Source organism: Helianthus annuus, chromosome 9 (genome assembly GCF_002127325.2).
Source record: "Helianthus annuus cultivar XRQ/B chromosome 9, HanXRQr2.0-SUNRISE, whole genome shotgun sequence".
NCBI classification, from domain to species: Eukaryota; Viridiplantae; Streptophyta; class Magnoliopsida; order Asterales; family Asteraceae; genus Helianthus; species Helianthus annuus.
In genome coordinates this window covers 61730688-61754821 of record NC_035441.2, presented here as the reverse complement: position 1 = coordinate 61754821, position 24134 = coordinate 61730688, and the positions used below count along the sequence as shown (strand labels likewise).

The window sequence follows — 24134 nt, the reverse complement described above, 5'->3', positions numbered from 1 at the left end:
AAGTAAACGTCTATATTTAGAGCATTTACATTGGAACCTCTATTCTATATTATATAGAGAAAATAATAGAGGAAACAACAAAAATACCATCACATTGGAATTTCTATAATAGAAAAAAATTAAAGTAAAGTACAACTCTATATTTATAGGGTCACATATATTCAACCCTCAATATTATTATTCCGAGTGTGTAATATCTAATATGATTTTGAAAAGCTTCATTTATACCACAGCCTCACCAATTTTGAAAAGACCAATTTTTAAAAAAAGACTCATTTCATCACAACCTGTTTTAATCGAGTTAATCACAGGTTATCCTCTAAATATCTTTTGACATCTATACATAAAATAAATCCAAACAAACTAATCATAAGTCCGTCTTTAAACAATTTTTTAAAGTTTACCTACTTGAGCAATTAGAGATAAATATAAAGAAAATCACCCGTTAGGTAAAAACGGTTGAAATTGCGTTTTTTTTTTCAGTAAACCACACTTTATTAATCACCAAAAGAGGCATACAAACAACAATTAAGCTTCCAAAAAAAACACACTAAGATACATCCAAAATACTCATACCCCATTACACATCTAATCACTTTAAAAAAATTATCTATACACATACACTAACCAAAGTCTAAACCAGAGAAAGTGGACCAGATTGAGAGATTGACGCCTATCGATCTGTTAATCATCCACCAGAGAGTAGCCTCCTTAATGTCTTGCACTATTTTAGTTTGAAAAGCATCGACCCCTTTGAAGATCTTATCATTTATCCTTAACCATAGCCTTCATACTGCCATGAGAAATACAATATAAATCGGCATTTTTTTTCGTGGGCGTATCCAGACTAATTCTACATACACAAACCTTCCAACATATTGATTTAGCGAAGATACGTGAAGTGAACAAAAGACAGGAAGAGCAGCTTTTATATTTTTTATCATACCTGTAATCATTTTATAAATAATGTTATACAAAATTACAGGAAGAGAAATTGTTATAGTTATTTTTTTATAATATCAATCATAATGCTATACACACCTTGTCGTAGCTTAAACACATTTCTTCAGATTATGGCCCAATTTGACCAGATTCTAAAAAACGAAGAAAGATTATCATGAGATACTGTAAAACTGGGGTTTAGGATGTAAACCATAAAAATAACAACTTAATTTAAATGATTAGCCTTGCAGAAAACCCAAATCGGGAAAGTTTACCTGAATCGTTAACGAAAAAAATCAGCCTCAGATTGGGTTACTCAAGCGGATATTAATCACTGGAATAAGATCGGGTATCAAACATAACAGCACACATGAGTTGATTGATGGAACAAAATGGTGAGGAGAAGAATATACATCAGTGAATCGAATAGAGATCAATTTCCCATAGGATCCCATTTAAGATATATAGATATATAGATATAGATAAAGAACGGTGCAAGATATACCTTTCCTTCAACTTCTCATAGGATTTCATTCAAGAGTTCCTTGTAGGGGAAGGAGTCTGAAAGAAGCTCATCACCTAAAATTACAAAACACAATTTGAATTAGATATGCAACTCGAGTACAAAAACAATAGTCGAAGAAGACTCGAAGCATCCCTAAAACTACAAATAATATAGTCAAAGCATCTCATAAAAAAACATCAAGATTTCAAAGCATTCAAAATTTAAAATCAAACACAATAATGGTATACTTCAAAATTTAAATTTAAAATAATGATTGACTTCAAAATTTAAAATTTAAAATCTGAAAATCAAATCACTAATATCCAATCCCGTAAATCAAGCAAACTTATTAGGAAAGTCTAACTTTTCAAATTTAAATTCAATTTACAGATTCGAAATTTAAAATCAAACACATTAATGGCAAATTTTCAAATTTAAATTTAAAATAATAATTGACTTCGAAATTGAAAATTTAAAATCAAACACAATAATGGTTTACTTCAAAATTTAAATTTAAAATAATGATTGACTTCAAAATTTAAAATTTAAAATCTGAAAATCAAATCATTAATATCCAATCCCGTAAATCAAGCAAACTTATTAGGAAAATCTAACCTTGCCAAGCAAAACCAACCGACATAGAAACAAACTCATAAGAGAGGGAAAAAAAATATAAAACAAACAAAAGGAGGGGTTTCAAAAAACGTAAATGAATTTATTTATAGAAACACTACAAATTTTCGGGAAATTAATACAATACCAAATTTATTAGTAACTAAAAAATACAGCCAAAATTAAATGAGCAAAAAGGATGAAACCAAGCATTATACCGGATATAAAATAGGAAAAAAAAAAAACAATAAAACTAAAATCTTTTATTAACATGTCCGACGAAGTTTAATATTCCGGCAATCGCATAAAATTTAGGGTTAACCATGAAAAAATAAAAAAACAAAACAAAAGAATCATTAATACATATTAATACAATACAAAATTTATTAGTAAGAAAACAAAGATTTTCAGATTTCAAAAAATATCATAGTTTGATTTGCCAAAATAAAAAACAAAATAACTTAAAAATTATAGAGATTAGCATAAATAATGAAAACTATCATTATACCGGATAAAAAACACCAAAAACACGATAATATTAAACTTACCTCTTGTGTTCGAAGAAGATTCAGACTCCAGCAATTGCATAAAAATTAGGGTTTATCATGAAAAAACAAAAAATAAAATAAAAAAAATCAGTAAGAGCATCACTCTTTCAAAGACATCAAGAATATATCCATTAATAAGATTAGATTAGAAAAATTTAAATCATTATCATCAACACAAAAATACAGAAAAATGATTAAAAAAAAGTAAGATTAAGCATTTAAAATAAATAACAATCTAATCTAGTTTACATACCTGCAGAATAAGTGGAATGATCTACAAAAAAAGAAGAAGAATAAATTCTGAGAAACTTGAAAATTAATGTGATTGTCGAAAATTATGGAAACTAACACAAAATTTGGAAGCAATTAAAACTTTAATATAAGTTATCTTGATAAATTTGGAAATACGTTACAATTTAGACAACTTTGATAAGGATCCATAATTGATATAAATTTCAAAAATTCAGATTTTGAAATAATCAGTCAAAAACAATTTACCTAAATATTTAAATATTATTCAAACTTAAATTCAAAACCAATGAGGTTAATATATTCATAATATAATCAATATCTAAATGATTGTGAAAAACAAATCAATCACAAAAAATACAGAAAAATGATTAAAAAAAGTGCGATTAAGCATTTAAAATACATAACAATCTAATCTAGTTTACATACCTGCAGAATAAGTGGAATTGTCTACAAAAAAAGAAGAAGAAAAAATTCTGAGAAACTTGAAAATTAATGTGAATGTCGAAAATTATGGAAACTAACACAAAATTTGGAAGCAATTAAAACTTTAATATAAGTTATCTTGGTAAATTTGGAAATACGTTACAATTTAGACAACTTTGATAAGTATCCATAATTGATATAAATTTCAAAAATTCAAATTTTGAAATAAACAGTCAAAACAATTTACCTAAATAGTTAAATATTATTCAAACTTAAATTCAAAACCAATAAGGTTAATATATTCATATTATAATCAATATCTAAATGATTGTGAAAAAAAAATCAATCACAAAAAATACAGAAAAATGATTAAAAAAGTGCGATTAAGCATTTAAAATACGTAACAATCTAATCTAGTTTACATACCTTCAGAATAAGTGGAACGATCTACAAAAAAAAGAAGAAGAACAAATTCTAAGAAACTTGAAAATTTATGTGATTGTCGAAAATTATGGAAACTAACACAAAATTTGGAAGCAATTAAAACTTTAATATAAGTTATCTTGATAAATTTGGAAATACGTTACAATTTAGACAACTTTGATAAGTATCCATAATTGATATAAATTTCAAAACTTCAAATTTTGAAATAATCAATCAAAATAATTTACCTAAAGAACAATAAAGAAGACTCAAAATAACACCAAATCTATTGAAAACGAACCTGCTTGCAATCGATTGGAAGAATGATCAGCTCTCTAAAGGACCTGTTGTCAACAAAGACATCACAATTTTAAGGATTTAAATAGAGAATGATGGATGAAACATTGCTTAAGCTTAAACAATAATCTGTACTATAACCTTTCTGGTATGCCAAATCATCACTCCCAATTGTTGAACTGTAATAGTGTCAGCAAACAACGTCACCTCTGACAATTGCTCAAAATCTACTTCAATACGTGAATTTAATCGGAAAACCTAAAGATGAACATATGATAGAGAACATCAAACAGTAAGCGAGATTATCAAACATGAATCGATATTTGAAGAATTGTTACCTATTTGTTGAATCGTTTGGAGAAGACAGTGATAGATCCCATCTTTCAAAAGGCACCAAATCTTGAAAAATATCACAGAAGCACTCAAGAAATGAATATAGGTATTGATGAATGCATAAGTTAGAAATCACTGAAACCCTAAGAAGAGGCGGCGGCTAGGTCTTCCAGACACCAACAATGCCGCAAAAAGAAAATTAAAAACACGGATACATACCTTATACGCCGCATAATAAGGACTGGTTGCTTCCACTCGCGATTGAAGATGAAGAAATCTAGGGTTCTGGAGATTGCAAATAACATATTTAAAGATCGATAGATGATATCTAGGGTTTAAGGAAGAAATATGTATTGTTTAACAATGACAAAGAAAAATCAAAGAGAGAAAAGAAAAATAACATACCTATGTTTTTCGAAGATCAATCGATGAAGAAGGAAGAACCGGATGCAGGAGATGGGTATTAGGGTTTTGGAGTGAAGTGAAGCGTATTAAAGAAGCTAATGAGGATGGTTTTGGCGGAAAAAGCAAAATAAAGTGGTCTAATCAAATACCACGTGGCAAGTAATGGTTTAAGCTAATGCCATGTGGCTTAAGCTTGTTTTGCTTTATTAGAATAGTAGATCCGAAAATTTTAAAACCCTAAAATAATAAATTCGATTTAATTATGAATATTTTAGTGGAATTAACACATCGTAGTAAAAAATTTTTATGATTAAATAATTATCGTCTTATTTGATAGTTTTACTTTGCAATTTTATATTTTGAAATAGATAACTAAATCGACAATTAACAATAATTATTAGAATTATATTATAACACAAATGTATAATATTTTCATTATATCATGTCATGATATACACAAATGGCAAGAGCACAACCGTAAGTTATTATAAATATAAATTTAAAATATAATAAACATGACAACACAATTTAGTTGTTTTTTTATCCAAGATCTGTGCATATGCATGTATGATAAAGCAAAATAATATTATATTGAGATGAAACTAATTATGGTAAATACATAATTCTAAACTGATTATGGTAAATACATATTTGTTAATAAATCACCTTTCATATTTCGGCAATTATGATCAACAATTGATAGGCTAATCAATGTTATTCTCAATTCGCAACTTATGAACATGATTTGAATCGATCCTTGTACAATATTCCCATTTGTTTCACAAGTTTCACACAAGACACAACCATACTTTATTACTCTCTGTTAAGGTTCGTTGCCACCGTATACCACCATTTCTGGTTTCGTTTACTAGCACCACCACTTGTACTCTTGCTCTCTGGCCTAGCAAACGATCGCCTAAGCTGACACTCGAGACACCGCAACCACCGTTTAAGTTCGTCGTCTTACTCGTGCACCACGACTATCTCGCCCTCTCTTATCCGTGCCGATAATAAGGTAAGGATCCGATACCCCGTTCTTGTGTTCTCCGTTTTCATTTAAATTGATATGTGAGATGCAAAGAAGTTGAAAAAAAAGAAGCCGACGCCATGTTGATTATAAAATATATTATGTATGTATTTCTTATTACCCTATAATTTCCGTACTAAAACTTATACTATTATTTACTCTAGTAAAATAATTTGTTGGTTCTTAAACAAGGATCTAATGCTTTTGAAGAAAAGTTTGAATCTGACTTTATATATTTTGTGATATTCTATACCCGTTTTATACATTAAGTAAGCCTTGGATTGGGTTACACTATTGCTATGAATAATAATTAAAAATCAACATTTTTTATTACGGAAAAGAAAAAAAAGTATGAAGGGAGAAAGAGTTACAGGAATGGCTTGAAAAAAGAGGGACCTCTTGGTTTGGATAATAAGGATTATTATATTATTTTTACACCTACGTGAATGAAGATATAGAGATTATTATTCGGTTAATTAGAAAAGGTATACCTTTGTGGTGTAATCTTGGTTAGGCAAATGATTTATTTAATTTAGTAAAAGCCAATAATTAGTTTACCAATTATTAAATTAAGTTTTGTAAATAAGTCTGTTGGCATTATTCATGCCATACAATTTTAAATAAAATTTAGACAATTATCAAGACACTCTTATAAACTAGTATTTTAAGTCCACGAATTAGATATGTATTAAAGTCCATAAAGTTTATACGGCTATAATAAATTGTAGGTTTTTGTGTTTGTTAAGGACTAGTTGATTTGTTTTGCTTTTGCTTGGCTTTGCTAAACTAAGGTACGAATTCTGTTTTCTTTCCATCGTAGTAAACTTTTATACTTTCGTTACTCATTGGTACGAATATCATAGTATTTTTTTTATGTCCATTACTTTGTAGTACTGATTTTTGTCTCTGTCTTAAAGTGTTATTTTCATGATTCGGTACCTACATTCGTTTGATATGTGATACATTATAGACTATATGGTACACCGTACCACGTACCGAGTTGGCGTTCTCAATGAACATACCCCTCGTACCGGATTTTAGAAATGGACGAACCGCGTACCGGAACGTACCCCGATCCATGTGACTATGGTTAAAAGTATGCTTTCTGTTTTATTCTAGCCCCATTGAAGGGATGTTTTCATGTTATTAATAACCTCTTCCACTTGGAATTACATAGACGCGTGAATATGTTTTCCCAAAATAAAAATATAAAGAAACATCCTCTTCTCGACTAAAAAAACAAAGGTATAATGTAAGTGTGTATACTGTTATTGGATCGTAAGTTATCTATGAGAGGAGGTGGTGTTAATATCCATTGTTATCTATGCAATCTCTTGCGTTTTGAGCAGTTTTACCAGCATCTTCGCCTCAGCAAAAAAATAATGTCATCTATATTATGCTGATATAAGGCGAATTTTAAAACAATATTTAACTAGAGAGACACGCATTGCTTTGCAAAATGGCATGCCACAGTTAGGAAAGAGGCTGCGTCTAATTAAAAAAAAAAGTCTGCTAATTTCAGATTTATTTTTTACCATCCATATATGCTTAAGGGGTTCTGGTTAGCAAAATCGGGCCTAAGGTTGTTTGTGTTTACTGTTTTTTTTTTCCAGTTAGGAAAAGAAAGGGAAAAAGTAAAAGAAATAATAATTAGGTTCCTTCAATTTGAGAGTTTCTCTCAGACTACATATATAACACGAAGACCGATTCCTTCACTTCCTTTCACTTATTTTCCACCTATATTCTTTACATTTAAAACTCAAGAATACAAATCAACCGGATTAGCTAAGCTCATCATCATCTACAAAATAAATTGCACAATACATACACACTAAGAGAACAGGATCCGGTTGGGGAAAGTCCTTTGAAATGTACGTATACAAGTGGTATGGTGAGTTGAAATATGTAACTACAAAGGAAATCAATTCAAATGAGTCAAGCAGGTTGAAATCATGCTACATGCATGTATGCAAATGGTTTGGATTGGATTACGTTTTACTTACAGCATATCAAGCGGCTTGTAAACTCTGTAGTAGTAGCTCTGGGGTGTTTTTCAAAGGGTCTAATGTGACCAGCTAATTAACAATCAACTAAAAAGGTAAGTCAAATGGGTTAACCTCAAAAACTTTGAAAATGGTCCCGAAATGTATCCAAATGCATACAAGTTTATTTTCAGAAGTATACTGATAATATGGTATGTGATCATATTAGTTATTTAAAAGCACCGATGATAATAATGAAAGAATAAAAAGTGTTTGTGGATATATTATCAGATTTCACGATTAAAACCGGCATTGAGCCACTCGAGGTTTTGTGAGTAGTCCAAAGCTAGTGAAACGTATTCGGTAATAATATGCTTACACTAAGAAAGATGGATCCTAGAACATTTTGTGATGTTTATGAACTTTTTTTTGGCGTCATATAGTTACTTCGGTTTCAAACCTTTATCCATTTTACATGATTGAAAAATTGTTAAGGGGAATGTTAATCGGAAGCTAAAGCAAATAAGAATATATGACATGTTGAAAGAATCGTATGAGACATATGATGTGAAGGTAAATCTTGGCAGCTTATGGATATTACAAGCCACAAAATACATGGAGAGTTTGATTCACCACTTGGAACTATGTCCAAGTTCGTAGTTTAATTTAACTTTTAAAATTTAATGATGATATACTTTTGTTTGGTGAACCGAAATATGAGCCATTTGTAGTTACTATTGTTGACGAGGGTCCCTGCTTAGGCTCCTCGCATGGGCTTACTCCTATAAAATGGTGACTGGGCTTGAGCCCATTTAGATTTTCCCCACACGCTTAATAGGTCCATGTGGGTCTGATTCTACTAAAACCACTCTTGGGCCAATCCATTAGGGTTAAGGCCCATTATATACTATTATAAAAGGAAAACTATCTTCTTGAACAAGCAGGTAACATCTCCCCACAGCTTGGGGTTCCGCCATATCATTTGTAATTAAGATAAAACATTAAAAAAATAATTTACAACATCAAATAATTCATTTATTCTCTTAAAATCACTCTAATTAGATTTTTTACACATGTGTAAATTTGTTAAAAAAACAAATTTACACATGTGTAAATCAGAAAAGTTACATATGTGTAAATTTTCCATATTTATGAATACATGTAAATTTAAACGTGTTAATTAAATTTCTAACATTGTATTCGAATAATAATAATAACTGTTAAATTTTTTTTTTGAATTTGAGATGTTTTTGACCAAGTTTTGCGGTTTTTTATTTGTTTTCACGGTTCTCGCGATATTTAGCGTTCTCATTTAAACTCTCCCCTATATATATAGGGTAGGGTTTAGAGTGAACAATGGTTAACTTGTGAACAAAATGAACAGATCTTGGCCCTTCGTTTGTTAGATGATCAAAATTAATACTAATAGCAAACTTGTAAATATTAATATTAAATTAAATATAAGAAAGAAATGAGGTTGATAGGGGCATTCACGTAAATTTGTACTATTGGTAATTTTGATATCCTATCATAACTTAATATTGTTTTTTTTAATAAAACAAAATCAAATCCCTTTAAACCAGGGATGTCAGTTATTAATTAAAGATATGAGTACACAAGTGTACAGTCCGTTGTTCCTACAATGTACATTGTTGTCCATAAATGTATTGTACTCATGTATACAAGTGTATAGGCTGTTGTTCGTTGTACATTGTTGTACATCTGGATATTGTACTCATGTACACCTGTGTATATAAACAATCAAACGCTGGAAAACGAAAAAAATGCATATGTTGTTCGTTTTTATTAAAAAAAAAACTATAGCAATATCATACTCAAATTAAAGGGAATAAAAAAATCGTTTGTATGGTGTATTTAAATAAAAAATTATTAACGTATGAAAAATTTATAACGATTTAAAGATCATAAGGGGTAGTTAGTTTAATGTTAACAAAAATATATAACTTCCTAATTTAAAATGATTAATTACCATCATATCCTTTACATCTAAAAAAATGATCAATGGCTCAGATTGGTTCACACGGTTCATATATATATATATATATATATATATATATATATATATATATATATATATATATATATATATATATATATAGGATTCGGTTCAATTAAGAACCACCACAGTGAGAACTCCTACTTCTAGCGGGAGTTGGGCAACCATTTTTTGCACAAATGTAGATAAAAATGTTATAAACACAACTGTAAAAACAAAAAACAAAAAATCATATCGAGTCGATAGTTACGCCTGATGTAATTTTTGTTTACGGCGATGTAAATATTTTTACATCTGATGTTAATTTTTCATGGGATTTTTTCTGGCTGGAACAATTGATTTTTTTTTTAAATTTTTTGAGAATTTTTTATAGTAAATGATTTTTGTAGTTAGTCACCTGGCTTGTATCATAGTTATCAAATGCGCTAGGTGCACACTAGGCGCATAAGCCGCGCCTGTCGCCTAGGCGAGAAGTGCAAAAAAAAACCGGGGCTTGAGAAAAAAAATGCAAGCAAATATAAAGATTAAATGATAATATTATGTATTGAAAAGAACACTTTCTTCAATACCATAAATCAAAATCATTATGAATCACCAAAATATCCTAATACCAAATTTCTTAGAGAATATGAATCAAAATTTAAATAATAAATACATAAGAAATAAGTCATAAATATTTTATTAAAAGTGAGAATAGTTAAATATAGTGTAGAATCCTCGTAACGTTGAAGAATACCTATAATATTATGTTTTGCCGGCAAATAAAAAGAGCAGAAGATTATTTTGAACGTTTGTTTATCAGAATATTGTTATATCAATATAACTTTTGAATAAAAATATATGATATCTTAACTTTTTTCAAAATTCAAATATATTTTTTAAATATATAAGTAATAAGATTTGATTTGGTTGAGATATAATTTCCAAAATAAATAAATAAATACTGGTAATCTGGTGTATATATAAGATAGGATTTCTAAGAAAAATCATGTGGCATTTTTTTTATCTAGGCGGGAAAAGCGAGCATTTTTTTGATAACTATGGCTTATATATATATATATATAACATGTCACCTAGTTTTGTTGTATTAAATAAAGTAAGGGCGTGTTTTGAATACACATATGTATGACTTAGAAAAGGAAAAATTACAAGTTTTTTTCTTTATCTTAATACTCAGGCGGTGTCCTTTTCAATGAATGGTGACAAGATTTGCACTTTACAGAGAGTTTTGTCGCACGTTTTGTCCTTTCCACCCAACTCAGTTAAAAAAGTGTGTCAAGTTTGGACATGTGGACCCCATATAAGGGTAATTTAGTATTTTCACATCCTAATATACAAATAAAGTTTTTTTTATTTAATACATAACCCCATTCTACCCTTCCCACCCACCCACCCTATCCTTTCTCTCTCTACAAACCAGACACCCACACTATCTCTCTTTCTAAAAACCCAACTCCACCCATCTACCACCACCTATCCACCACTGTCCCTCCTCCCTGCAACCATCCACCGCCAACCCTAAAACCCCAAACCACCGCCTCAAACCTGAAACAACGACTAATATCTTTAAACTCTTCTGTAATTCTCTAATCCGAACCCATAGGAGTCATCACTCCTGATTTCTTGTCAAAAAACAACCACAAACACCTTTGTCGCCGCCGCACGTTAACCAGATAAGAAACTTACACACAAAGGGTTTTTTAATTTCTAGATAAAGAAACCCATTTCTAGAGAGAGAAACAACACCTCACCAGAGCTTTTTCAACATCCCCTATGCTCCTCTATCTCCCCCATTTGGGTTTTTTTGTTTGTATCTAAAAACCAAATTTTTTTCATTTCTTTCCTTATGCGGCCAAAGATCTAGGGTTATCATCTTTGAGATCGAGGTCAAAAAGTTCTTTCATTGTTTCATTCATTCATTTGGGTGATCTGTTTGGTTGGGTGTTCAAGATTCAAATGACGTCTGCTTTGATGAAAATTTCTAATCAAGTTTGTGCCATGGCTGAAGGGGGATCTCATTATTGCTCTAAAAAGTCAGATGATATTTGTGGTGATATTTGCAATGAGGTAATTTTGATTCATTTGTTTTGTTTTGTTTTATTTGATTTAGTTTAGTTTAATTTCTAGGTTTGATTAATGCATTGCGGATTTTGATTTATTGATTTAGGTTTATTGTGAGGGTGTTGAAAGTGGTGGATGATTGTGGCAGGTGGGGGTGGTAGGAAGAGATGAGTAGAGAGAGAATGAGGAAAGACTGTTTTACCCTCGTGTGCGTATCACATGACAAGACTTAACGGACTTTTTTTTAACTGAGTTGGGTGTAAAGGACAAAATGTGCAACAAAATTCTCTGTAAAGTGCAAAACTTGTCAACATTCGTTGAAAAGGATACCGCCTGATATATGGTATTAAGATAAAGGATAAAACTTGTAATTTTCCTTTAGAAAAAGTAAGTTTGTACTTTTGAAGAATCAGCTAAGTCTTTAAAAATATCAAAGTAGACAATTAAGTTTAAGAGATTCATTAGCAAAAGTTACTAGATTGTGGCAAAGCCCTTGTGTTATTGTAATGTCTTGCAACAACAGTGGATTAAGGGTTTATAACCTTCAAAGTAGGGATTCCACGAGATAGACAAAAATCAGGGTTTGAACATAAGATACCCAGGTCAAATCTGACTGAACCGGTGATTACAAAGACTACATAGTAGATTTCTTGAGATATTCCAGCAAAAGCGATTGCTCAGGCACATCCCCATCAGGTTGCTGTTACAATTATAAATCAATAACGGTCATATGCATGCATATATGTGTGCGAATAAATGTTGTTCAATGTATACAAGAAAAGATACCAAGGGCCATATACTTGCAGCAAAGTTGAGAAGCTTGGAGTAAGATAAACTACCAAGGGCCATATACTTGCTCTCTTCAGTGTCATCTTCAACCAGATGCAATGACAATGATACTCCCGTGCCCAGTTCCATGTAACAACATCCCAACCTAAGGGTTTTCAGTTTTAATGGCCCCTAGGAGAATGTATTTCATTTGTCCAAGTCGTTCGCGTGAAAAAGAAAGGGTCCTGAAATATAGGTAACGGGCAATACTAGTCAGTTATTATTTCAAACAAAAATGATGCAATTGTGGATTTAAAAATAAGCTTGATCATTTCTTGAACACTCATTTGCTCTTGTTAGTATTAGAGAATGGAAGAAAACCTTAGTCACCCCAGGTCTTAACGTAGAGAGTTTTTCTTAAGAAACGCTAATAAAGAAAGCATAGAAACAACGCTAATGAAATTTATGTTGGCCTGTTAATGCATGACAGAGTTTTTCTGGAGCTTCTTTTTATGGATAAGCTCTCTTTCAAATGTAAAGAGCTTTCCATGAAGCTGAGTCAGAGGTTATATTCTTGAGCAACACTATTTTTCCATTAATAATATCTTCTACTAATGGTAGATTATAATATTCTTGTAACTTTTTATAGCTTTCTTCATAAGTCATTTCTAAATCTGTCATGCATTCTATAATCATATCATCTACTTCTTCTTGTATATTTATTTCTGTAAATTTTCTGTTTATAATTTGTTCTATTGTTTTGTTTGTTTCTTCAATTTTAAAACAATCTACGGATTCTTCTTCATAATCTATTAATGTGTAATTCATCGTTTCTTCTTTGTTCAAAATTTAAGAAGTCTATATCTATCTCATCTTCTTCATTTTCTGTATCATATATAGGTAATGTTTCCTCTTCTTCGTTTTCTTCCTCTATATTCATAAAATGATATTCCTCATTATCATTTTTCTCTGTTTGTTTTTCTTTGAAATCTGTAAATCTTAAGCTTTGTTTACCATCAGTCTTTTCATATATAACTTCTTTTAGATACTAAAACTGTATTTTCTTCATTTTCTTGTAAATCTTCTAGATCCCATTCTAATCCTGTTAATTGTTCTGAATCTATTTTTATTGGTTCTATCATTTGTATAGATTTTGATGCAATTGTTTTTACTATTCCTTCTATTGTTACTAGCTTTCCCTAGTACTCCTATACTTACCACTAAATTATTTCCTTGATAGTCTTCATATCCTTTTGTTTTTAAAGCTATTTTTATGTTTTGCAAATCTTTTATATCTCTTAAAATATTGGGTGTACAATAAAATATTGCTATATTCTGACTTAGATCTACTTCCATTCCTGTGATTATAGCTTTTTTCATTTCTGATTTCCAACTTTTATCAAGTATTAAGGCTAGTAATTTTGTTCCTAGGTTTTATCTTCCTAGAGCTTTAACACTTATTACTATTAAACCTGTATGTACAAAATTTTTGTTTGGCTTTTTGATTTTTTCTAGTTTCTGGTGATAAGAGATCTATGGTTACTATATTGTCTGTTACCCTTAAACTTTCTTCTTTACAACTTCTTATTAAGGTTGTATTTATGTTTAATCTTCCAGTTTTATACAATACCCTTGGATTTAATATATGTAACTGATGTTGGTTATATAACTCCAGATTTCTGTCTAAATCTATTTCTTCTTCTAATTGTACTATATGTCTGTTACTATTAAATCCTGATCCTCTTCTAACTATTCTGTTTAGAAAACTATCTGATGTTATGCTATCATGTATATTACTAGTGGAATTTCTAGCTTCTTGTAAAGTTCTACTTCTTCCTAAGTGTCACTCCCTGGCTTTGCGGAAGCGTGGTTAATTTGGTGTGACTTCTTAATACCATAGCTTAATCATAACAAAGCTATATGAAGTAAAATCATGCAAGATCATCCATTTAATTAAGTTTTAAAAACCAAATACAACAACATTGTATCCACGGGAACACACCCTAACGACATAAACATTGTTTCAACAACACAAACATCAACATAACGAAAACACAGTTTAAGGTCTGTGACTTGTCCAGGAAAGAGTCACATTCCCTAAACCCCGGATGACCTCGGAAACTAGTGCAGCGGGAAAACGTGCCATACCGTGCCAGATCCTTTAATTCCCTGAAATACATGTAAGTTGAAAAATCAACAATAATGTTGAGCGAGTTCATGCGTAAGTGAGTAAATAAACCTTTGTATTTATCAAAACCCTGGTATGTAGCAAATAAGGTAAAAGAGATCACCAATGGTTTGCAAGGCCATTGATATGTGTGAAATGCAAGTAGGAAGGCTCAAACCTAGCAGATTTATGCGTCGGGTACAAAGTCATCCCGAGGTCCGTTATGCTGGGCCTGGGACTAGGCTCGCTACACCCAAATAGATCTATCTCTGCTGCCCCTCGGTCCTACCCTGAGGATTAATGACCTCAAGTTTCCGCCTACCCATTCACATGATCTAAAGCAGTAACCCTCCTTACGCTAACCATACCATGTATAAAGTATTCATAAATCAAGTAACATGTATTTCACCCCCGCAGTTTAGAAAACTGAAAAAAACAGTTAAGAGAAAAGGGGGACATGAACTTACAGTCAGTGCGTCTCTACCAAGTATACTCCAAATCAAGCAGCTGTGCAACGACCTACATGTGCTAACTCTATTAGACGGACGGCCGTGCCTTAGCTTTATAGTTTAAGTTTTTGGGAAATAGTTAGACAACTATTTCGTGTTTACTTTTCGTATATACTTGGTAGTTATTTTCCCTTCCCAAGGATGGTGGATTCAATACATGTGCGTTCGGAACATATTATTAAGTCCCACTTAAATTATACTTTATTTCTAATTCCAAAATATAAATATTTTTCTCAAAAATATTATATTTTCATTTCACATAATTTTCCCAAAAATAATACGTTGACAAAATACGCGTTCATAATATTTCCGTAAAATGCGTAAGTTACGTTTTAACGATTAAGTGGTAATAATAATTACCGGTGTAACTTATGTGTTTGTCGTGAATGCGTTCGTATTATTTTGGATTCGTTAACGTTCGATAATATTATTTTTACTCTAAAAATAATATTTATGTATTTTCACAAAATAATCATAAACAATGTTGTGAAAATATATTTACTAAATATATATTTATCACGTTTAGTTTTGTGAAAATCCCACCTCCGATATTTGTAAATAAATTCGTGGCGAAACTTATATTTTGAAAACATGTCGAAAAGTATTTCTAACACTTATAGTGAAAATGTTTCTAAGTGTTAGGTTTTTAGAAAAATTTCGCCAGAGTTTCCTCTGTAACTGGAGGTGGCCACGCTTTCAAGCGTATCATTTTCTTTTACAAATCAACTCAACAATTTTCTTTATTTGATCAAAACAATCTCCAACACAACAAACTAGTTAACAATTATGTAAATCGCATAAATCACATGAACTTGTAGTTTTCCCAAAACTGTGGTGTAAATCTCATTATACTTTGTGGATCTTTATATAAAGTAATTCGATCTCGTAAAAACCTCGTTTTTAGAGAAAATCCGTCTTTACAACTTCTCGTCATTTTTACAATAATTGTTATTTTGTCAAAACTTTTGTGCTACACAAGTGTTTACACACTTGTGTGTTCTAAAAATCATATTTGTATGTGTAAGATCCGTTTTTAGAAAGACATGATTTTCTTGACACTCGGTTCTTTGAAAATACCATTTGTACATACGTAGATCCGCTAGTTTTAAACACTATTTTACAAGTAAAAACACTTTTACACAAGTTCATGATTCGTGTGTGGTAGAGTTTCACCTTTTAACCCTTGTTCCATTCAAAAGATCCTTATGTCATGATCCATGATCATGACCAAACCGGGTTAAACGATGATCCGAGCTACCACAACATAGATCGGGTCCAAATAACCACACAAAATAAATACTACAACATTTACACAACTTGTAAGCTTTTAACCATCATTATTCATGTTTTAGTAGACTTTAATGCTTCATTTCTCAAGATTTCGAGTTTTAATCGTTACACAACATATTAACCACCTTAGATTAGTTCAAGATAGTGTTTTAAGCATCATACCTCTAGCTCGAGGCTAGGGAAGAATGTAAGCGCAAAATGAGAGGATAAAAGCTAGAGAAAGAGGTCCTTCAAACTCCGAGTGCACCAAGCCTCCTAATACGTGACCCTTGAAGCTTGTATGATCTTGGAATAAGGAGATGGGAACTCGAAAATGGATGTAGGGGGAGGGGGGGTGTTCAGTCGTAAGTTGTAGAGGGGAGAGAGAGGTGAGTTTTTGTGGTGTTGGATGGTGAATGTTCACTTGTGCACTAACTTGTTCTTATAGACAAATTGTGAGATCAAGGACCAATGGATCATGTGTTAAGTAGATACTAAACATTGGGATTAAAATAATGCATGGAAGGACAAGGTATGTCCCCTCTAGTTGGGGCCGGTTTCAATGGGGGGGGGGTTCTAGTTCCATTTTAACTATTAGTTAGGTTAGTAGTTAAGTTAAGTAGGTTAGTTAAGTATTAACCCAGTTAGTTGTGTGTCGTGTTTTATGGCGGGTGTTAGGGTATTCAGGGACCCTAACTGGCTCAGAAAAAGACAAATAATGTTTATGACAATATTTTCATGTTCCGGGTATAGTCCGATTGTTCGGTTGGATAGTAATCCGTTAATGCGCTTAACAAAGCTTTTAAGTGTCGCTAATACCCTTTTTAGTGACACAACTTATTCCTGACACTTTGGAAAGTGTCTAGTAATATTTTTCTCATGTTTTGGCACTTTATTAGTTAACCAATTGCTGAACTGTTAATTAAAGTGCTGTGTTTTGTGCTCAGTGTATGTTTTAGGCACATCCAGTCATTGTAACTTATTCCTAGAGACGCAGTTCTACAACCCTTGTATCCCTACACTCATTATGGGTGTAGTAAAGTATTTCTGGCTCATACAGGCCTTAGAGGCAGTATCTGCCTGATGCTGGCTTATCAGCATGTTCAATAGGTTATCTGTTCATGGTGCTACTGTGCTTTTGTGCATCATGTTTGTCACTAAGGTTCAGTATGTAAATAATGTAGTGACGGTATGTAAAGTATGATGCAGGAATATACAAGTATCAGGAATCAAGTAGCAGTTCATCAGTAATTTCAAGTAAGCAGAGTAATTAAGCAGTAATTAGTTATTAATTAAGTCGTACGGATACCTGGTTTAGTGAGGGTTGTCACATTCTCCCCCCGTTAGAAAAATTTCGTCCCGAAATTTTAAGTTCTGCTTGTAGAAGCAGGGCTCTTGGGAAATAGATGGGGGTATTTCTCTTTCATCCGGTCCTCACGCTCCCAGGTGAATTCAGGACCATGTCTAGCATTCCAACGAACTTTGACAAGCTTGACACTGCTCCGGCGGGTCTTGTTCACTTTCCAATCTGTGACCTCAACAGGTTCCTCAACGAAGTGGAGCGTGTCGTCAACATGAATTTCGTCGGTAGGAATGACAACGGTATCTTGTGTTGGACTTCTCTTCAGGTTGGATACATGAAATGTATCGTGAACTCCATTTAGTTCAGTAGGTAGATCTAACTTGTATGCTACGGACCCAATTCTTTCCAGAATCCTGAGCGGACCAATATACCGTGGATTCAACTTCCCACGCTTCCCAAAGCGTGCTACACCCTTCCAGGGTGATACCTTTAGCAAAACCATATCACCTACCTCAAACTCTAGAGGTTTCCTGCTTCGATCCGCGTAGGCTTTTTGACGGTCACGAGCCGCACTGATGCGATCTCGGATCTGTGCAATCTTATCTGTGGTTTCCTGGACTACATCAGGACCAACCAACTGTCTATCACCTGCGTCAGACCAACAGAGCGGTGATCTGCACTTGCGCCCATATAATGCTTCGAATGGCGCGGCACCAATACTGGTATGGTAGCTGTTGTTGTATGAAAACTCAACCAGGGGTAAATGCTTATCCCAACTACCGCCCAAATCCATGACACACGCTCTCAGCATGTCTTCCAATGTCTGTATCGTCCGCTCGCTTTGACCGTCGGTCTGCGGGTGAAACACGGTGCTCATATTCAACTTCGAGCCAAAAGCTTCTTGGAAGGATTGCCATATCCTTGACACGAACCTCCCATCTCTATCAGAGATGATCGAGAGGGGTACTCCATGGCGTGTGACAATCTCTCTCATGTAAATTTTGGCCAACTTGCTCGTATTATCCTTTTCTCGGATAGGCAAGAAGTGCGCTGATTTCGTTAATCGATCCACTATCACCCAGATAGTGTCATGGCCTCTTGGCGTTCTTGGCAACTTTGTAACAAAATCCATGGAGATTTGTTCCCACTTCCACTTGGGAATCTCTGGTTGTTGCAGAAGTCCTGAAGGCTTCTGGTATTCCGCCTTAACCTTGGCGCATGTTAAACACTTGCTCACATAAATAGCAACATCGCCTTTCATCCTAGGCCACCAATAATAATCTTTAAGATCCTGGTACATCTTATCCGCTCCAGGGTGGATAGAGTACCGCGACTTGTGAGCTTCATCGAAAATAACCTTCCTTAGACCTCCAAACAAAGGAACCTAAATCCTTTTCTCAAAACACAACGTTCCTTCCTTGTTTGGTACTAATAACTTCTCCATCCCACGGAGATACTCTTCTTCAAGGTTTCTTTCTTTGAGAGCTTCTTTCTGTGTGGCACAAATGCGCAGAGGAAAATCGGTCCGAATAACCATCTCCAAAGCCCTAACCCTTATGGGCCTGATCCTCTCCTTTCGACTTAGGGCATCGGCGACCACATTCGCGTTCCCTGGGTGATACTTTATCTCGCAGTCGTAGTCATTCAACAACTCGACCCATCGTCTTTGCCTCATATTCAACTCCTTCTGGTTGAATATATGCTGTAGGCTCTTGTGATCTGTGAAGATCGTACATTTCGTACCATAAAGGTAGTGCCTCCAGATCTTTAAAGCAAAAACCACTGCGCCAAGCTCCAAATCGTGAGTGGTATAGTTCTTTTCGTGCACTTTTAGCTGACGTGATGCGTAAGCAATAACCTTTTGGCGTTGCATCAACACACAACCCAATCCTTGATGCGAAGCGTCGCAGTATACCACAAAATCATCTGTACCCTCGGGTAGTGCTAAGACTGGCGCATTGCAGAGCTTCTCTTTCAATATTTGGAACGCTTCTTCCTGTTTGATTCCCCAATCAAACTTCTTATCCTTCTGCGTGAGGAGCGTCAATGGTTGAGCGATCTTTGAAAAATTCTCAATGAATCTTCGGTAATAGCCAGCCAAACCCAAGAATTGCCGAATCTCGGTTGGCGTCTTTGGCGTTTCCCAATCCTTGATCGCCTCGATCTTGGTTGGATCCACGTGGATTCCATCTCTATTTACCACGTGCCCAAGGAATTGCACTTCTCGTAGCCAAAACTCGCACTTAGAGAACTTGGCATACAACTGTTCCTTCTTTAGCAGCTCCAGAATGGCTCTTAAATGCTGCTCGTGCTCAACCTTCGTCTTTGAATAAATCAAAATATCATCGATGAATACAATCACGAACTTATCCAAGTACGGCTTACAAAATCGATTCATTAGATCCATGAACACTGCAGGTGCGTTTGTCAACCCAAACGGCATAACGAGGAACTCGTAGTGCCCATAACGGGTTCTGAAGGCTGTCTTTGGGATACTCTCCTCTTATATCCTTAACTTATGGTAACCAGATCGCAAATCGATCTTCGAGTAGAAGCTTGAACCTTGAAGCTGGTCGAACAGGTCATCAATCCTTGGCAGAGGATACCTATTCTTGATCGTTAGCTTGTTCAACTCCCGGTAGTCGATGCACATCCGAAAACTACCGTCCTTCTTCTTGACAAACAAAACTGGAGCTCCCCAAGGCAAGAAGCTCGGTCGGATAAATCCCTTGTCTAACAACTCTTGAAGTTGTGTCGACAGTTCCTGCATCTCAGACGAAGCAAGTCTGTAAGGTGCCTTAGCCACAGGCGCGGCGCCTGGAACTAAGTCAATGCGGAACTCTACTTGCCTCTGAGGCGGCAATCCAGGCAAATCTTCTGGGAAGACTTCTGGGTATTCCCTCACGACAGGGATGTCTTCGATCTTTGGTTCTTCAGCTTTCTTATCCACAATGTGTGCCAGAAAAGCAACACATCCTTTCTGCAAACACTTTCTTGCTTTCAGGCAGCTAATAATTCTTAACGGCGTCTCACGCTTCTCTCCGTGAACCACAATTGTTTCGCCATCTTCGGTTGGGATACGAACAACCTTTTCATGAAAAACTATCTCGGCCTTGTTACTCGATAACCAATCCATCCCTACTACCACGTCGAAGCTTCCCAACTGGACTGGTAGTAGATCCAGAGCGAACTCACGCTCTCCCAATTCGATTACGCAGCCTCGAATCACCTCATTAGCTTCTACTAACTTCCCATTCGCCAATTCGATTGAGTACGGAACATCTAATTTACTAGCGGCTAAACCAAGCATATTCTTAAATTCTAATGATACGAAGCTATAATCGGCGCCAGTATCAAATAAAACGGATGCATAGCGTTGGTTTACAGGGAACGTACCAGTAACGACATTGGGATCCTGGCGCGCTTCCCTCGCTTCCATGTTGAAAACCCTTCCGCGGGCTTGGTTCAACTCTGGGCAATTCCTCTTGTAATGCCCAAGGTCACCACAGTTGAAACATCCGGGTCTCTGCCCATTTCCATCAGCTTTGTTATTCCTCTGATTACGATTTACAGCGCCCGCTTGGTTAGCATTGTTGACTCGATTTCCATCACCTCCATTGTTCCCTTGGGGGCGATTTCCATTTCCGCCCCGGTTGGTGTTTCTGTTTCCAAATCCTCTCTGGCCTCCCTGGCCAGCAGTGGCCCAACAAGATTCCTTCAAATGGCCAGTCTTTCCACATGCTTCACAAACCTTCAACCCACAACGGCCAGAATGATGGCTCTGGCAGTTATTACACTTGGGCTGGGTGCCCATGTATCCTTTTCCTCTCTTCCCATTACCAGCTGTAACATGAGCTGGCATACTTGATTCCCTTTTCTTAACCACCACCCCGGTGCCCTGCTTGAAGTTTGAAAACTTCCGCTTGTTTCCCCCTGATGACTCCACATGAGTCTCTTTCTTCTTTGGCTCTTCATCAAACTTGTTCAGGCGAATAGCTTCCTGTGTGAGAGCACGCTCAAATCAATGGCCTCAGTAATAGTAGCAGGTTTGGAGGAGGTCACCATGCTTATGATTTGAGGAGCTAATCCCCAAATGAAACGTTCAATTCTCTTGAACTCCGGAGTGACCATGTAGGGTACCACATGCGATAAGTCGTGAAATCTCTGAACGTATTCTGCGATCTTTGGACCTTCCATTTTCAAATGCCAGAACTCGGTCTCCAATCTCTGGATTTCAGCGCGGGAACAGTACTTTTTGCGCATAAGTTCCTTCAGCTTGGTCCAGGTCAGCGCGTAGGCAGCAGCTTCACCAAGTGTCTGTACTTGCAAATTCCACCAAGATAGGGCTCCATCCAAAAATAGCCCAGAGATATAGGTGACTTGCTGATCCAGTGCACATTTGCTCATGCGAAGAACAGATTCAGTTTTCTCAGCCCAACGGACAAAGGCGACAGCACCTCCTGTGCCATCAAAGTTTACGGGCTTGCAGTCTAAGAACTGCTTGTAGGTGCACCCATGAGGTGGATTGTTGTTGTTGCCGGTGTTGCCAGAGTTGCTTCCACTCATTCCTCCTTGAGAGGCAACATATTGTGCGATGGCAGCAGCAATGACTTGCTGTAGTTCGGCCTGAGTGGTAGGCATTTGCTGTTGTTGACGTCTCGACGGCATCTTCTAAAGATGTGTTCACGTTGGTCAGGCCATAGTAAAACGTACGTATATAGTAATAGTAATAGTAATAGCACATAACATCTCATGTTATCAATACATCACAAATATCAATCACACAACATCACATGTCACAAATATTATACACACAACATCCCATGTCATAAAAATATAAATAAGCAATCAAGCAAATCAAATATGGTGAGAATACTGCGATTGCCATATACCGAGACCACGTAGTAAGTGTATCAGTACATCACTGTGTCATACAATCATCAATCAACTAGGGGTTACATCACCCCTGTCCAAAAACTATATCAAGTCAGTGTCAAATACATCAAATACATGTCAACAAAAGTCAGAATCATCATGTAGTCTCCAAAAATGTTGTGTTGTCAAACAATCGCCGTCTTCTCACCAACGCCTACCCAAACAGCACTGATGAGCTCTATACAGATGGCGGTCGAGGAGGGGGAAAGTGAGTGTAAAACAAACGACGTAACTGGAGCCAGTCCTCCTCCATGGCTCTCTGAGTACGGATGAAAGAAGCAACTTGCTGCTCTAATGCAAAGAGGCGTGCAGCATAATCTGGGGGTACAGGTCGAGAGGGCTGCAAAGGAGAATGGGTCTGACCATGACACTGGCATGGTGGCAGCTGAGCTCTCTCAAGCTCCTGACTGCGCTGCGCGTGTGACTCGTGCTGAAAAACGAAAGACATCAAAACGTCCTCAATAGTGTGCCCCACATGGAACAGATGGTAAGGATCAGTCGGTGGCATGACAGGTGGTGATGACCAGAGTAAAGGCTCACTGGTGGGGTCGAAAGGTGCCACATGAAACGGTGAAGCAAATGGTGAAACAGGTGGAAACTGTGGCATGAAAGGAACAGACATTGGCACATGCCCAAATAGATCTATCGCTCAAACCTAGCAGATTTATGCGTCTGGTACAAAGTCATCCCGAGGTCCGTTATGCTGGGCCTGGGACTGGGCTCGCTACACCCAAATAGATCTATCGCTCCTGCCCCTCGGTCCTACCCTGAGGATTAATGACCTCAAGTTTCCGCCTACCCATTCACATGATCTAAAGCAGTAACCCTCCTTACGCTAACTGTAAAAACTCTCACTAAAATTAATGCTTAGGGTGGTAATTAGCTACTAAGAAAACCCTAATTGAGAAACCCAATTAATTCTGCACTATAACAACCCTCGAAAAAACCGACATCCTCATAATAATTCCGATGCCCTAATATGTCTTTAAATATATCAATGTGTCATTATATGTACCCCGTATGTGAAAACCGAGTTCCAAAATAGATTATAATATATAAAATAAATAAAAACAATAATTGTTAAGCTGAGGCGGGCCGCGTAGGGCCTCACCTCAAGTTCATGCGGGCCGCGCGAGTGGGTAACTAGACTTCGCCAAAACCATAAGTTAAGGCGGGTCGCGTACATGTTTGGATAAGTGAAGGCGGGCCGCGAGCACATGAAATCTGGCAACACCCTGGGCCGCCACCTGGCCCAACACTCGTTGAAGCTATACAATGACTAGGCCAAGCTACGCGTTGACCCAGCTTTGACGCGGGCCGCGTAAGCTTAGCCCAGATGTCACGCGGGCCGCGAGA

At 35.3% G+C, this 24134-nt stretch overlaps 2 long non-coding RNA genes across 2 annotated transcripts; one reads left to right on the top strand and one right to left on the bottom strand.

The window, feature by feature from the left end:
• Positions 1 to 4005: 4005 nt before the first annotated feature.
• On the bottom strand, positions 4006 to 4839 carry LOC118482008. Its single transcript, XR_004866713.1, has 4 exons — positions 4741 to 4839; positions 4555 to 4612; positions 4144 to 4260; positions 4006 to 4049 (listed from the first exon to the last, which is right to left on the bottom strand). It is a non-coding gene; the product is annotated as an uncharacterized LOC118482008 (long non-coding RNA).
• Positions 4840 to 11156: 6317 nt separating this feature from the next.
• LOC110874390 lies at positions 11157 to 12937 on the top strand. Its single transcript, XR_002555909.2, has 2 exons — positions 11157 to 11833; positions 11934 to 12937. It is a non-coding gene; the product is annotated as an uncharacterized LOC110874390 (long non-coding RNA).
• The last annotated feature ends 11197 nt before the right edge of the window (positions 12938 to 24134 follow it).